Genomic DNA, 13,355 nt, shown 5'->3' with positions numbered 1-13,355 from the left:
TCATTGCTATTACTCAAACAAGCATGAAACGTATGCTTGTGTATTTGTCCATAGGTCAAATTGGATATGTTATTATTGGAATAATTGTTGTAGACTCAAATGGTGGATATGCAAGCATGATAACTTATATGTTATTCTATATCTCCATGAATCTAGGAACTTTTGCTTGCATTGTATCATTTGGTCTACATACTGGAACATATAACATTCAAGATTATGTAGGATTATACACGAAAGATCCTTTTTTGGCTCTCTCTTTAGCCCTATGTCTCTTATCTTTAGGAGGTCTTCCTCCACTAGTAGATTTGTTTAGAAAACTTCATTTATTCTAGTGTGGATGGTAGGCAGGCCTATATTTCTTGGTTTCAATAGGACTCCTTACGAGCATTGTTTATATCTATTTTTTTTTTCTAAAAATAATCAAGTTATTAATGACTGGATGAAACCAAGAAATAACCCCTCACGGTGCAAAATTATAGAAGATCCCCTTTAAGATCAAACAATTCCATCGCATTGAGTATGATTATATGTGTAATAGCATCTACTATACCAGGAATATCAATGAATACGATTATTAAAATTGCTTAGGATACCCTTTTTTAGCTTCTAGAATCTATTTCTTAGTTCAAGATCCCTCTTACTAACTGGAATCAAAGAATTAATAGATCTCTTTTGCCCAAAATGGGAATAGGCTAGGGTTATGAACTTACAATCTATAATCTGATGATCGAGTCGATTCCATGATTATAAGTTCATTCCATACCGGTGCGGACCGAAATAAGGTTATATACATTCTAATTATGAGAAGGGGTCATTTGAACGTATCTAAATAGATACTATGTTTATATAGGGATCCCTACGTTGTTACATTCCATTTAGGATCAGGAATAGGTGTAATCAGACCTGCTTTTCACATATCTCTCGTTATTTGGGACCCTATTCACCTCACCTCCTTGGGCTTCTATTGAATCGAGAAATAGGTTTGATTATCCATATTTTTTATATAATATATAAATTTAAGATAAGGCACTGTCCGGATAATTCAAATCGAAGCAATTGGATGTCCGATTTGGGCCTATATGACATGACCAATCAATAGAAATACTCTAACACTCCCCCTTTGTCATATATCACACTGGGGAGATATCAATTCATGGAATAAGATTCACTTTCAAGATGCCTTGGTGGTGAAATGGTAGACACACAAGACTCAAAATTTCATGCTAAAGAGTGTGGAGGTTCGAGTCCTCTTCAAGGAATAATATTGAATATTGAAAATGCTTAGTGAATTAGAATAAGTTCGGCCGCAGATCACGAAATCTTGGTGATCTTCTCTATTTAATGAATGGGGAGTCCGCTTTGAAATCATCCGTCCGGCACCCACCCCACCCCCCAAGTATATGCTTCAACAAGAATCACACAAGGGTAGACTGATACAATAAATCCCTCTGGTAAAATGCCCCCGCCATAACCCAGCAGATGAAGTACATTACATAGTCCGTTTTAGGGATTGGCGACTTACCCATTCAGTGGCTTTGGCATTGGACGTTCCTAAAATGGGTACTATTCGGTCAGGTGAATTCAATAATAAATGCTTGTTGGCATTCCAACCTTCCTTCTCCTTTCAAGGCCTATCCAAAGAGAATCCAGTACTTCTTGGTCGTGAATATCTGAATGGGACGAACCGCTCTATGGATTGCTTCGAAACAATTAGAATTAGTAAGTCAACTGGAATGTGTATTATCCATTTAAAATGTGTATTATCCATATAGGGGTCAATTGAGACGATCCATCGACCTGAGACAAAGAGAAATGTCTATCTATTTTATTTAGTTATTCAGTTAAACCAATGATTTATTATTGTAGCAGATAGCAACAACCATTTCATTCACATGAGTATTTTTTATTTTCCAATGGATTTACATCTTTCATTAATGGAAATATTTTGATGTAGTGAGTAATAACTCTGGTTGTTCGCTGTTCAAGAATTCTTGTTTAGGCAGTTCATACCATCCATCCCTAATGTTTTGATATAAGATTTCAGTTCTTCCATGTTTCAGCAGTAGTATGTTGTTCCATGGAGCTGAGGTCCAAAATATGGAAGAAATAGGTGTTTCCACGACTCTACCACCCGGTCAATTCTGTTCCACTTAATCCCTATTTCATGGCAATATATCTTTCCGGCTAAGGAATGGGAAACCTTTCTTTTGTTACATGAATCCAATTTTCGTTTCATCTAGAAAAAGCCATCTTTTTCTCAGCAATGTATTTGTCATTTGATCCAATAGCGTTCCGTTAGATAGGAACAACTTTGATAAATACTAATAACTCTCGGATGGAGTATTAGAATGAAAAAATCCATTAGATAATGAACTATTGGTTCTAAGCTCTATATGGCAATGAATCAACAATTCAAAGTACTTTTCTTGCATATTCTTGATAAACCAGCATTTATATATAGATGTAGGAAGATATATTTGAGAAGTAAAAAGCCTCATTGACATCTCTTCATCTACAAAGAATTCTCAATGTGAAAACACAGAGACAGCAGGCTGATCTTTGAATAGGAAAAGAGTGGATCTGTAGGGTCCCAAATGAATTGGCTTATTAAAAAAAAGCCTTGTTCTTTGGAGTGTCTATCCCGTGTCTGGTACAGCATGGTTCCACTCTGCAAAAACTCCGAATCATTCTCTTGAAGCCCACCCTTTTCATCATAAATGATCATTTTGCCCCGAAATGACCTGGCCCAATAGGGAAATCCCAATTCATTGGGCCTTTCGGTACAATCAAATAGAAAGCCCCAAGGGTGCCATATTCAAGGAGCCCAAACTATGTGATTGAATAAATCCTCCTTTATCCGTTACGAGTTGAGGACTGCTTCTCCTACTCCTTCTTCAAATTCTGATTCATATTGTTCATAAAGAAATCTCTTATCAACGATACAACAAGATCCATTTTGCATCATATCTAAGGGATTCCTTGGTTTGGGCTGAAGAAGCAATGTCACTCGATCATTATCAAACTGGCTGCAATCTTTTTTCTGTCCGTGAGGATCCCACCAGAGTGCCTTCTTCTTCTAATAGGCCATGAACTAGATCAGAATCGTTCTCAACGAGTACATAAGAAGTGGTGCCAACTTTTTCATTGAGTCCGGGTAGAGACCAAAGGTATTGAGCGACCGATCTGGCAAAACAACTTAAAGGATAAAGAAGTATTGTTAATTTCTTCATGAAGTACCATTTGTACAAATAAGATAAGAATCCTCTTCGTTACATGATTTCTTCTTTATATATATAGATATAGGATCCATGGAGCAACTACTTACAAGTACATTTTGTGCAACACACCTTCTTATCTTATAGATAGGATCCCATGATCCTAAATCGATCTTACCTGGGATCGCAAATCCCAAGTTTGTCTATGAAGTGCAGATCTAATTATATTAGTGTCTATAATTGATTTCTTATATTAGTGTCTATAATTGATTTCTTCTATGTAATACTAATCGATAGGGCCTCATTGGTAAGTGCTACAAGATCTCGTACATTGGAACCCATGGTTATGGACCCATATCCATTAGTATGGAACATTTTCTTTTCCAAGTGAAATCCCCTAGTATATGAAAGAGTGAAAAAGTGCTTTTGTTGTTGTGGAATAAGAAGTCTTCATATCCTAATGCATGTATTTAATTTATTCGAAGCTATTAGAGCCAGATCCACTTTTTGGGGAATATGAGTCAAAGTGATACGAACCTAGGACGACCTGCTCCTAAACTCGTATTATATTAGCCCGAATCTTTAATTAAGTTCAAGTTCTAATGGAATGGACCTCAACCCCTAACCAACCTGTGGTTAGAAACCTTGGTATAATGTAGACGCCACAATAGGGGATGGAAAACCTATTGATAAGTCAAGCTAAAACAACCAATTCTCTAATGGTGTTTTAGGTGTTCTCAAAGAACAAAGAGATAATTAATCTCACAAGTATTTTCTTAATCAAATCAAAGTTCAAAGTTATATTATTAATGAAAAATAAGCCTTTAAATAGGCTTTGAAAGAAACAACATAAACCCTAAAAACCCTAGGAAAAACCGGCCACACAATGGAGAATCCTACCTTGGCCGAAACTTTCCTATTCCTAAACTAATTTGGATTAATTAATTCCTTTATTTTGAATTTAGGAATTAATTAATTTACAATGAAAATAATAAAATAAAAACTTTCCTAAACTTATTTATCCAGAAAATAAATAAAACTTAAAAAGTAAAGGTAGTTTCCTAAAACAAAAAGTAGAATAAAATTAGGAAACTATAATACTAGCGTTTTGACTAATTTGACTTTGACTATTCTTTGACCAAATTGATCTCCAAATCAGCTTCAATATGCTTTGTAGGATGCCAAATAAGCTTATTGTGAAGTTCCCCACGTTGCCCTTGCTTGGAAGTATGAGAAAAGGTTAATACAGTAAAATACAGTAAAACCCGCGAAGAAAAACAGCAAATCCGGCCTTTCCTTCCCTTTGTGCGCAAACCACCTTGTTGGTCGGCTTTGAAGCTGCTTTGGCTGGTTTCTATGACTCATCCTCCATATGAATTGAACCCATAAAGATGGGGTTCCAATTCATACAACCCGGCCTCTTTATTGTTACCAAAAATGTCACCCGACCCCGTTTTGTCTTCTATTGCTTGTATGAGTAACACAGGCCTTTGTTCTTTAGATATGGCCAACCCCTCTTGGCTATGAATTATTCCTTATATGAAGACAGCAAGATTGTCCTTGAACCTCTTGGCTTGGGCCCTAGTGATCAGCCCCACCTTCATTTGTATTGGGTCAGCACCCCAGCGGGTTGTTGGTCGAGCAGTCTCGGGTGGATTCGCATCATTCCCCTCCTCTTGAAAAGGATTTGTCCTCAAATCGAAGTCATCACCTGCAGCAAAAGGAGATAAATTAGCAACATTAAAAGAGGCACTAACATTATACTCACCCGGTAGATCAAGTTTGTAGGCATTGTCGTTTATCCTCTCCAAAACTGGAAAAGGTCCATCACCCCTCGGCATGAGTTTTGATTTCCTTTGTTCGGGGAATCTTTCTTTCCTTAAGTGCAGCCACACCCAATCTCCAGGTTCAAACACCATTGATTTTCGGCCTTGATTAGCCACCCTTGCATATTGCTCGGTCCTTCTCTCAATGTTTGCTCGAGTCTTCTCATGAATCTGCTTTACAAAATCAGCTTTTTGTTTTCCATCTAGATTAGCATGCTCACTTAAAGGCAAAGGTGTTAAATCTAATGGAGTCAAAGGATTAAAACCATAAACAATTTTAAATGGAGTAAATTTAGTTGCTGAATGTAAAGACCTATTATATGCAAATTCAACATGTGGCAAACATTCTTCCCAAGTCCTTAAATTTCTACTAATTAATGCTCTCAACAATGCAGACAAGGTTCTATTTACTACTTCGGTTTGTCCATCAGTTTGTGGATGACAAGTAGTTTGAAAATAAAAGCTTAGTACCTAATTTAGCCCACAATGTTTTCCAAAAATAGCTTAAGAACTTAGCATCCCTATCCGACACAATAGTTTTTGGCATTCCATGCAATCTCACAATTTCCTTGAAAAATAAATTAGCAATGTTGGAGGCATCATCAGTTTTATTGCATGCAATAAAATGTGCCATCTTAGAAAACCTATCTACTACAACAAATATTGAATCCTTACCTGTCCTTGACCTAGGCAACCCAAGAATAAAATCCATAGACAAATCTATCCAAGGATAGGTAGGAATCGGCAAAGGCTTATACAATCCACGCGGTTTCAATGTTGATTTTGTTTTTCGGCACTTCACACATCTTTCACAAATTCTCTCAACATCTCTTCTCATGTTAGGCCAATAAAAATGTTCTTCAAGCAAGGATAAAGTCTTTAAAATACCAAAATGACCCATTAAACCACCCCCATGTCCATCCCGAACCAATAATTCCCTAATACTACAATTAGGCACACAAAGTTTGTTTTCCTTAAACAAATATCCCTCAAATATGTAAAATTTATTAAATCCATGTTTCAAACAGGTTCTAAAAATTTCTCCAAAGTCACTATCATGCTCATAAAGTTCTTTCAATTGTTCAAATCCAAGCAATCTAGCATCTAAGGTAGAAAAGAGCACATACCTTCGGGATAATGCATCGGCAACCACATTTTCCTTACCTTTTTTGTAGCGGATCACATATGGAAATGTTTCAATAAACTCAATCCACTTAGCATGCCTTCAGTTGAGCTTTCCTTGTCCCTTGATATGCTTCAAAGACTCATGATCCGTATGAATCACAAACTCCTTTGGCATAAGATAATGCTGCCACGTCTCCAAAGCCCTCACCAAAGCATACATCTCCTTGTCATAAGTCGGGTAGTTTAGGGCAGCTCCATTCAATTTTTCACTAAAGTAGGCTATGGGCCTTCCTTCTTGCATTAAAACAGCTCCAATACCTACACCCGAAGCATCACACTCAATTTCAAAAGTCTTAGAAAAATTTGGCAAAACTAACAAAGGTGCATTACACAATTTTTCTTTCAACAAATTAAAAGATTTTTCTTGTACTTCCCCCCATTTGAAGCCAACATTCTTCTTGACAACTTCATTCAATGGTGCTGCTATGGTACTAAAATCCTTGACAAATCTTCGGTAAAAACTTGCCAAGCCATGAAAGCTCCTCACTTGGGTAATGGATGTAGGAACCGGCCACTCTTGGATTGCCTTCACCTTAGCTTGATCAACTTTGATTCCTGCAGCACTTACTACAAAACCTAGAAACACAAGCTCTTCTTTGCAAAAGTCACATTTTTTAATGTTAGCAAATAATCTTTCCTTTCTAAGAACTTGCAAAACTTGCCTAAGTTGATCCACATGGTCATCTAAATTTCGGCTATATATTAAAATGTCATCAAAATAAACAACCACAAATTTACCAATAAATGGACGCATTACATGATTCATAAGCCTCATGAAAGTACTAGGTGCATTGGATAATCCAAAAGGCATAACTAACCATTCATACAGTCCATATTTAGTTTTGAATGCGGTTTTCTATTCATCACCTTCTTTCATCCTAATTTGGTGATAACCACTCCTAAGACCAATTTTTGTAAACATGCAAGCACCATGCAACTCATCAAGCATATCATCTAATCTAGGAATGGGATGTCTATATTTGATGGTAATATTATTTATAGCCCTACAATCAACACACATTCTCCAAGAACCATCCTTTTTAGGTACCAACAAAACAGGAACAACACAAGGACTTAAACTCTCACGAATATATCCTTTATCAAGCAAATCACTTACCTGTTTTTGCAGCTCCTTTGTTTCTTCGAGATTGCTCCTATAAGCTGGTCTATTTGGTATGGCAGCCCCTGGAACAAAGTCAATTTGATGTTCTATCCCTCGAATAGGTGGTAAACCACTTGGAATCTCATTTGGGAAGACATCTCCAAATTCCTTCAAAAGAGAAATCATTGAACTTGGCAATTCAAGTTCTTCAAAGTTAGTTTGATCATTTAAATAATTTTCTTCGTAAAGCATGACCAGCAAGGGTTTCTTACACTCAATAACCTTATTAATATCCCCTAAACTCAAATAAAAATTCTGGTTTTTCCTCTCTTTTCTTTCTTTTCTTTTTCTTCCTTCGGTTTGGCTCTCATTGGCGGCAATTTCCGGATTTTGTATGCTCTCGGGTTTGTTCTCTTTTCTCACCTCTCTCTCGGCTTTTTCTTGGTCTTTCCACTCAATATGAACCTTAGAAACCTTACCTTGGTCAGCAACCTCAACCTTACCTTCTTGAATGGATGGTGAAGCCGTTGGTACCATACTTGCTTTTTCCTTGAGCTTTTTGGCTTCTCTCCTTTGTTGCATTTGTAATTGGTCCTTGTAAACCTCTTTAGGAGATAATGGTTCCAGCTTGATCTTCTTCCCTTTAAACCTGAAAACAATACTATTTTCTCGACCAAAATGAGTAGCATCTTTATCAAATTGCCATGGTCTACCTAATAGTATATGTCCGGCAATCATAGGCACAATATCACATACAACTACATCCTCATATCTACCTATATTAAATTTTACTTTGGCTTGTTTGTTTACTTTCATCTCACCACTATCATTAAGCCATTGTAATCTATAAGGTTCTGGATGTTTAATTGTTTTCAAGCCTAATTTATCAACTACAAGATTACTTATCACATTAGTACAACTCCCACTATCTATAATCACGCTACAAATTTTACCTTGTATTTCGCAGCGAGTGTGGAAGATGTTTTCCCTTTGTATCTGCTCTTCATCTTTGTAGACAGCAAGTACTCTCCTTGAAACCAAGCTTAACTCGGCATTAGATGTATCTACAGGTTCGGTTTCATCTTCATTACAAGCCTCCTCTTGCTCGGTTTCAGCCCCACTTTCTTCACTTGCGGATTCCAGCTCACCATCGCCCTTTAATACCATGATTATTCTATTTGGGCATTGGCTGGATATGTGTCCTCTTCCTTGGCACTTAAAACAAATTATTTCTCTAGATTTTTGAGGTTTAGGATCAGATTTTATCTCACCTCTAAGTGCTTGGACAGATTCGGTCTTGACCTCCCTTCTTGGCCGGTTGGTAGATTCTTCTCCTAATTTCGGCCTCAACTTGTTTTCATAGGTGGAATTGTTTTTCCAGCCACTTGAACTTGTCCTTCCACTGCTAGAAACTCCTCCAAACCGTGTACTAACACCCCTCCTCTTGAATTGGTTCTCAAGCTTAATGGCTACATGCAACATCTCCTCCAATTCCAAGTATTGTTGTAATTCAAGTTGGTTGGCAATGTCTCGGTTTAGCCCTCCAAGAAATCTTGCCATTGTTGCCTCTCTATCCTCCCTCATGTTTAACCTCATCATTAACATCTCCATCTCTTTGTAATAATCCTCCACGGACCTACTTCCTTGAGACAAAGATTGAAGCCTTTGATGCAGCAACCTTTGGTAATGGGATGGCACAAACCGCTTCCTCATGACTCCTTTCATTTGTCGCCATGTTGTAATTAAGTCTTCACCAACCCTCCTTCGGGTGCTTTGCTCATTTATCCACCATTGGAGTGCATAATGGCCAAACTCCATTGCTGCCATCTTCACCTTCTTACCTTTCGAATAGTTGTGGCAGTCAAAAATCATCTCCATTTTCTCTTCCCACTCCAAATAAGCTTCAGGATCACTTTTACCCATAAAAGGTGGGATATTAACCTTGATATTTCCCAAATCTTCATCTGTATCCTCCCTCCTATATCTCCCACGGCCAGCCCTATCTTGGACAACAAAGGTTTCATCCATACCTTCCTCAAAGTCACCGTCCAATGGCTCCTCATCAAATTCCTCTCTCGGCCTCTCGCGACCTCCTCGTCCTCCGTGGAATTCTTGCCTATTTCTTGTATTCGGCCTTCCTTATGAGGCTTCTAATCTTCCCACTCTTTGATTTACATGCTCAAATTGAGCACTCATCCGCTGTATTGACTCCAAAATAGTTCTCAAGTCCACTTGGTCTCCACTTCCGGTAGCTCCGTCATCGCCATGAAATGCTACGGACTCTTCCTCATTGATCCTCAAGGGTGGATCCCCTCTTCTTATTCTAGAATCTGCCATGTTAGTAAAATACTGCAAAAATAAAATAAATCCTCACAATATTCACTCCCTCACGTGTTTCACTCAAACAAGGTCTCGACACTCGTGTTTGCACACTAGTTTCGGCTTTTACCCTCTTTTAAGCTCCCACACTCTTGCCTTTTTGCACTCAATGAATTATCTCAAAGTTCTAATTAAAACACCCACAAAACAGCAATTAGATCACTAATATGTTTTAATTAAACTTATCAACAAAACAGTAGCAAAAAGTAGGCAATACCGAAAGAATCCAACAAATCCTAATTTTTCGGCTTTCTAGACAAGAAAACACAAAATAATGGGAAAACGTTGGAATTTTTGAAAACTGCACCAGATGGTAGTAGATTATGAGTTCAAGAATAAAATTCCAGAAAAAGAAATTCAAATACGAACAAGAATCAAAGAGAACAAAATTATAGAAAAGTGTTGGTTGTTGTTCTTGTAATCCAAGTTTTGTATCAATTCCTTTATCTAATTTTAATCCAAATAATTTAAGCACCCAAAATCCAAATATCCAGCAGCAAAAATAATTCTCCAGCAACTCAAATATTGAATAAATAATAAAAAACCAGCAGCTCCAACAAATTTCCAGCAAACAAATCAACCTCCAACAAACCGAAATATTTTTTTTTCTTTTTTTTTTTTTTATTCGGCTTTACCTTTTTTTTTTTTTCACTTGTAGAACATAAACAACTGCAGTAGCAAGAATAATTACCAAAATTGCAATCCCAACTCCAAAACAAACACCAAACCCGTGACCTCCAAATAAACACAAATGTGCAGTTTTTTTTTTTTTTTTTTTTAATGTTGCCGCAAACTTTTTTTTTTTTTTTTTGAATATATGAATGCAAATTTCTAAGACTAAAACAGCAAAGGAAAATCAACAAAAACCAAAATTATCAAGAACAATGATAAAAGACAACCAACAAATTAGGAAACAAAAATACGATAAAACTAGGAAATCCTAATTCAACTAGGAATGAATTTATTTTTTTTTTTTAAAGATGCAGAACGTGTATGGTGATAGAAGCAACCTTAACCTAATGCTAAAATTGCAGAATAACACAAAAACAAATAAAGCAAATAAAGATAGATCAAACCTGAACAAAATTTAGCTCTGATACCAAATGATACGAACCTAGGACGACCTGCTCCTAAACCCGTATTATATTAGCCCGAATCTTTAATTAAGTTCAAGTTCTAATGGAATGGACCTCAACCCCTAACCAACCTGTGGTTAGAAACCTTGGTATAATGTAGACGCCACAATAGGGGATGGAAAACCTATTGATAAGTCAAGCTAAAACAACCAATTCTCTAATGGTGTTTTAGGTGTTCTCAAAGAACAAAGAGATAATTAATCTCACAAGTATTTTCTTAATCAAATCAAAGTTCAAAGTTATATTATTAATGAAAAATAAGCCTTTAAATAGGCTTTGAAAGAAACAACATAAACCCTAAAAACCCTAGGAAAAACCGGCCACACAATGGAGAATCCTACCTTGGCCGAAACTTTCCTATTCCTAAACTAATTTGGATTAATTAATTCCTTTATTTTGAATTTAGGAATTAATTAATTTACAATGAAAATAATAAAATAAAAACTTTCCTAAACTTATTTATCCAGAAAATAAATAAAACTTAAAAAGTAAAGGTAGTTTCCTAAAACAAAAAGTAGAATAAAATTAGGAAACTATAATACTAGCTTTTTGACTAATTTGACTTTGACTATTCTTTGACCAAATTGATCTCCAAATCAGCTTCAATATGCTTTGTAGGATGCCAAATAAGCTTATTGTGAAGTTCCCCACGTTGCCCTTGCTTGGAAGTATGAGAAAAGGTTAATACAGTAAAATACAGTAAAACCCGCGAAGAAAAACAGCAAATCCGGCCTTTCCTTCCCTTTGTGCGCAAACCACCTTGTTGGTCGGCTTTGAAGCTGCTTTGGCTGGTTTCTATGACTCATCCTCCATATGAATTGAACCCATAAAGATGGGGTTCCAATTCATACAACCCGGCCTCTTTATTGTTACCAAAAATGTCACCCGACCCCGTTTTGTCTTCTATTGCTTGTATGAGTAACACAGGCCTTTGTTCTTTAGATATGGCCAACCCCTCTTGGCTATGAATTATTCCTTATATGAAGACAGCAAGATTGTCCTTGAACCTCTTGGCTTGGGCCCTAGTGATCAGCCCCACCTTCATTTGTATTGGGTCAGCACCCCAGCGGGTTGTTGGTCGGGCAGTCTCGGGTGGATTCGCATCACAAAGCAATAACAAGAATATTTCTAGTGGAACATCTTTCACAATCCTTTGAGAGATAGTTCATTAATAGACCGAGGGATAAGTAGTTTGACTCATTCACATCCAGATCATGAATGTTTGGAATCCATATTATGCAAGGAGACATTGCTTTTCCTAATTCAAATTGAAGGGTGATATAAAATCGGTCTATTTTCATATCAAGGTCACGGTCGATGTCGTCACTATCATCAATAAGAAAACCCCTTTTTTATCCAGGAACTTGTTCAGAAATACTGTAATGAAAGGAACATAGGAGTTTGTTGCTAGGTATTTGACCAAATATGATCGTCCAGTTCCTATAGAACCTATCACTAAAATACCCCTAGAGAGGGCTAAGGTTTTCCATGAGATGGGAAATGAAAACTATTAGCCCCACATAAGGTTTGTGAATAAATGATTGTCTAATAATGAGCAAGAAATATCCATCTTTCTGCTAAACATGATGTATTGAACTCATAACTCATTAGATACTTTTTATGGATGTCAACTAAGTATCGTAAGTAAATTGCTTCTGGTTGATCAATCATTTGATAATCAGAGTCATTCTTTGATAAGTGATCACTATGAGTTGGACTCAATAGAATTTGATCAATCCTTTTTCCTACCGTTAAGGTGGAGAACTGAACCAACAATTCTCTTTCTTTATCATCAATGGAATCATTGTTCGAGACCCAGGATTCTATTTTATCATCAATCCAATCACCGTTCATGTTTTTTCTCTTTCTTATCAATGAATAGATCTCTCTACTTGTGTGACTTAGATGTCTCATATTTCTAAAAAAAATGATTCGATTGATAGGATTTGGTATGATACTTATGAAAGCGATGATATCTATGAGATTGATGTTCAAATATTTCTTCTTAGAACATATTGATTTGACCCTATAGGCGGGACCACCACCCCATACCATGTTGCTGCCAGAAGAAAAACTGCATATTTCTTCTAAAGAATCTCTTAATTGTTTCAGAGCAACTAGAAAGAGATTCTTTAACCAGAAAGAATTCAGTTCTGATGTAGGATATCTATCCAGAAGTTTTCGCAACTCAATCATGTATGATGGAATCATCCAAGATTTGACCCTTTTGGACTCTGTCTGTAACTCACTATAGGCTCAAGAAACAAAAAGAAGGTGTGTCCCAACGAGAACAATGATGAAAAACAACCAACAAACTAGGAAACAAAAATACGATAAAACTAGAAAATCCTAATTTAACTAGGAATGAATTTCTTTTTTTTTTAAGATGCAGAACGTGTATGGGATGGATGTAACCTTAACCTAATGCTAAAATTTCAGAATAACACAAAAACAAATAAAGCAAATAAAGAAGATCAAACCTGAACAAAATTCGGCTCTGATACCAAAATGA

At 36.5% G+C, this 13,355-nt stretch overlaps 2 pseudogenes; one reads left to right on the top strand and one right to left on the bottom strand.

Moving 5' to 3' along the window:
- Positions 1 to 603, top strand: part of LOC125424066 (NAD(P)H-quinone oxidoreductase subunit 2 A, chloroplastic-like) — a 1,699-nt pseudogene extending 1,096 nt beyond the window's left edge.
- Positions 604 to 2,210: 1,607 nt separating this feature from the next.
- Positions 2,211 to 13,138, bottom strand: LOC125424065 (protein Ycf2-like; annotated as a pseudogene).
- Between the last annotated feature and the right edge of the window lie 217 nt (positions 13,139 to 13,355).

This window comes from Ziziphus jujuba, chromosome 9 (assembly GCF_031755915.1).
Source record: "Ziziphus jujuba cultivar Dongzao chromosome 9, ASM3175591v1".
NCBI classification, from domain to species: domain Eukaryota; kingdom Viridiplantae; phylum Streptophyta; class Magnoliopsida; order Rosales; family Rhamnaceae; genus Ziziphus; species Ziziphus jujuba.
This window is presented reverse-complemented; position numbering and strand designations above follow the sequence as displayed.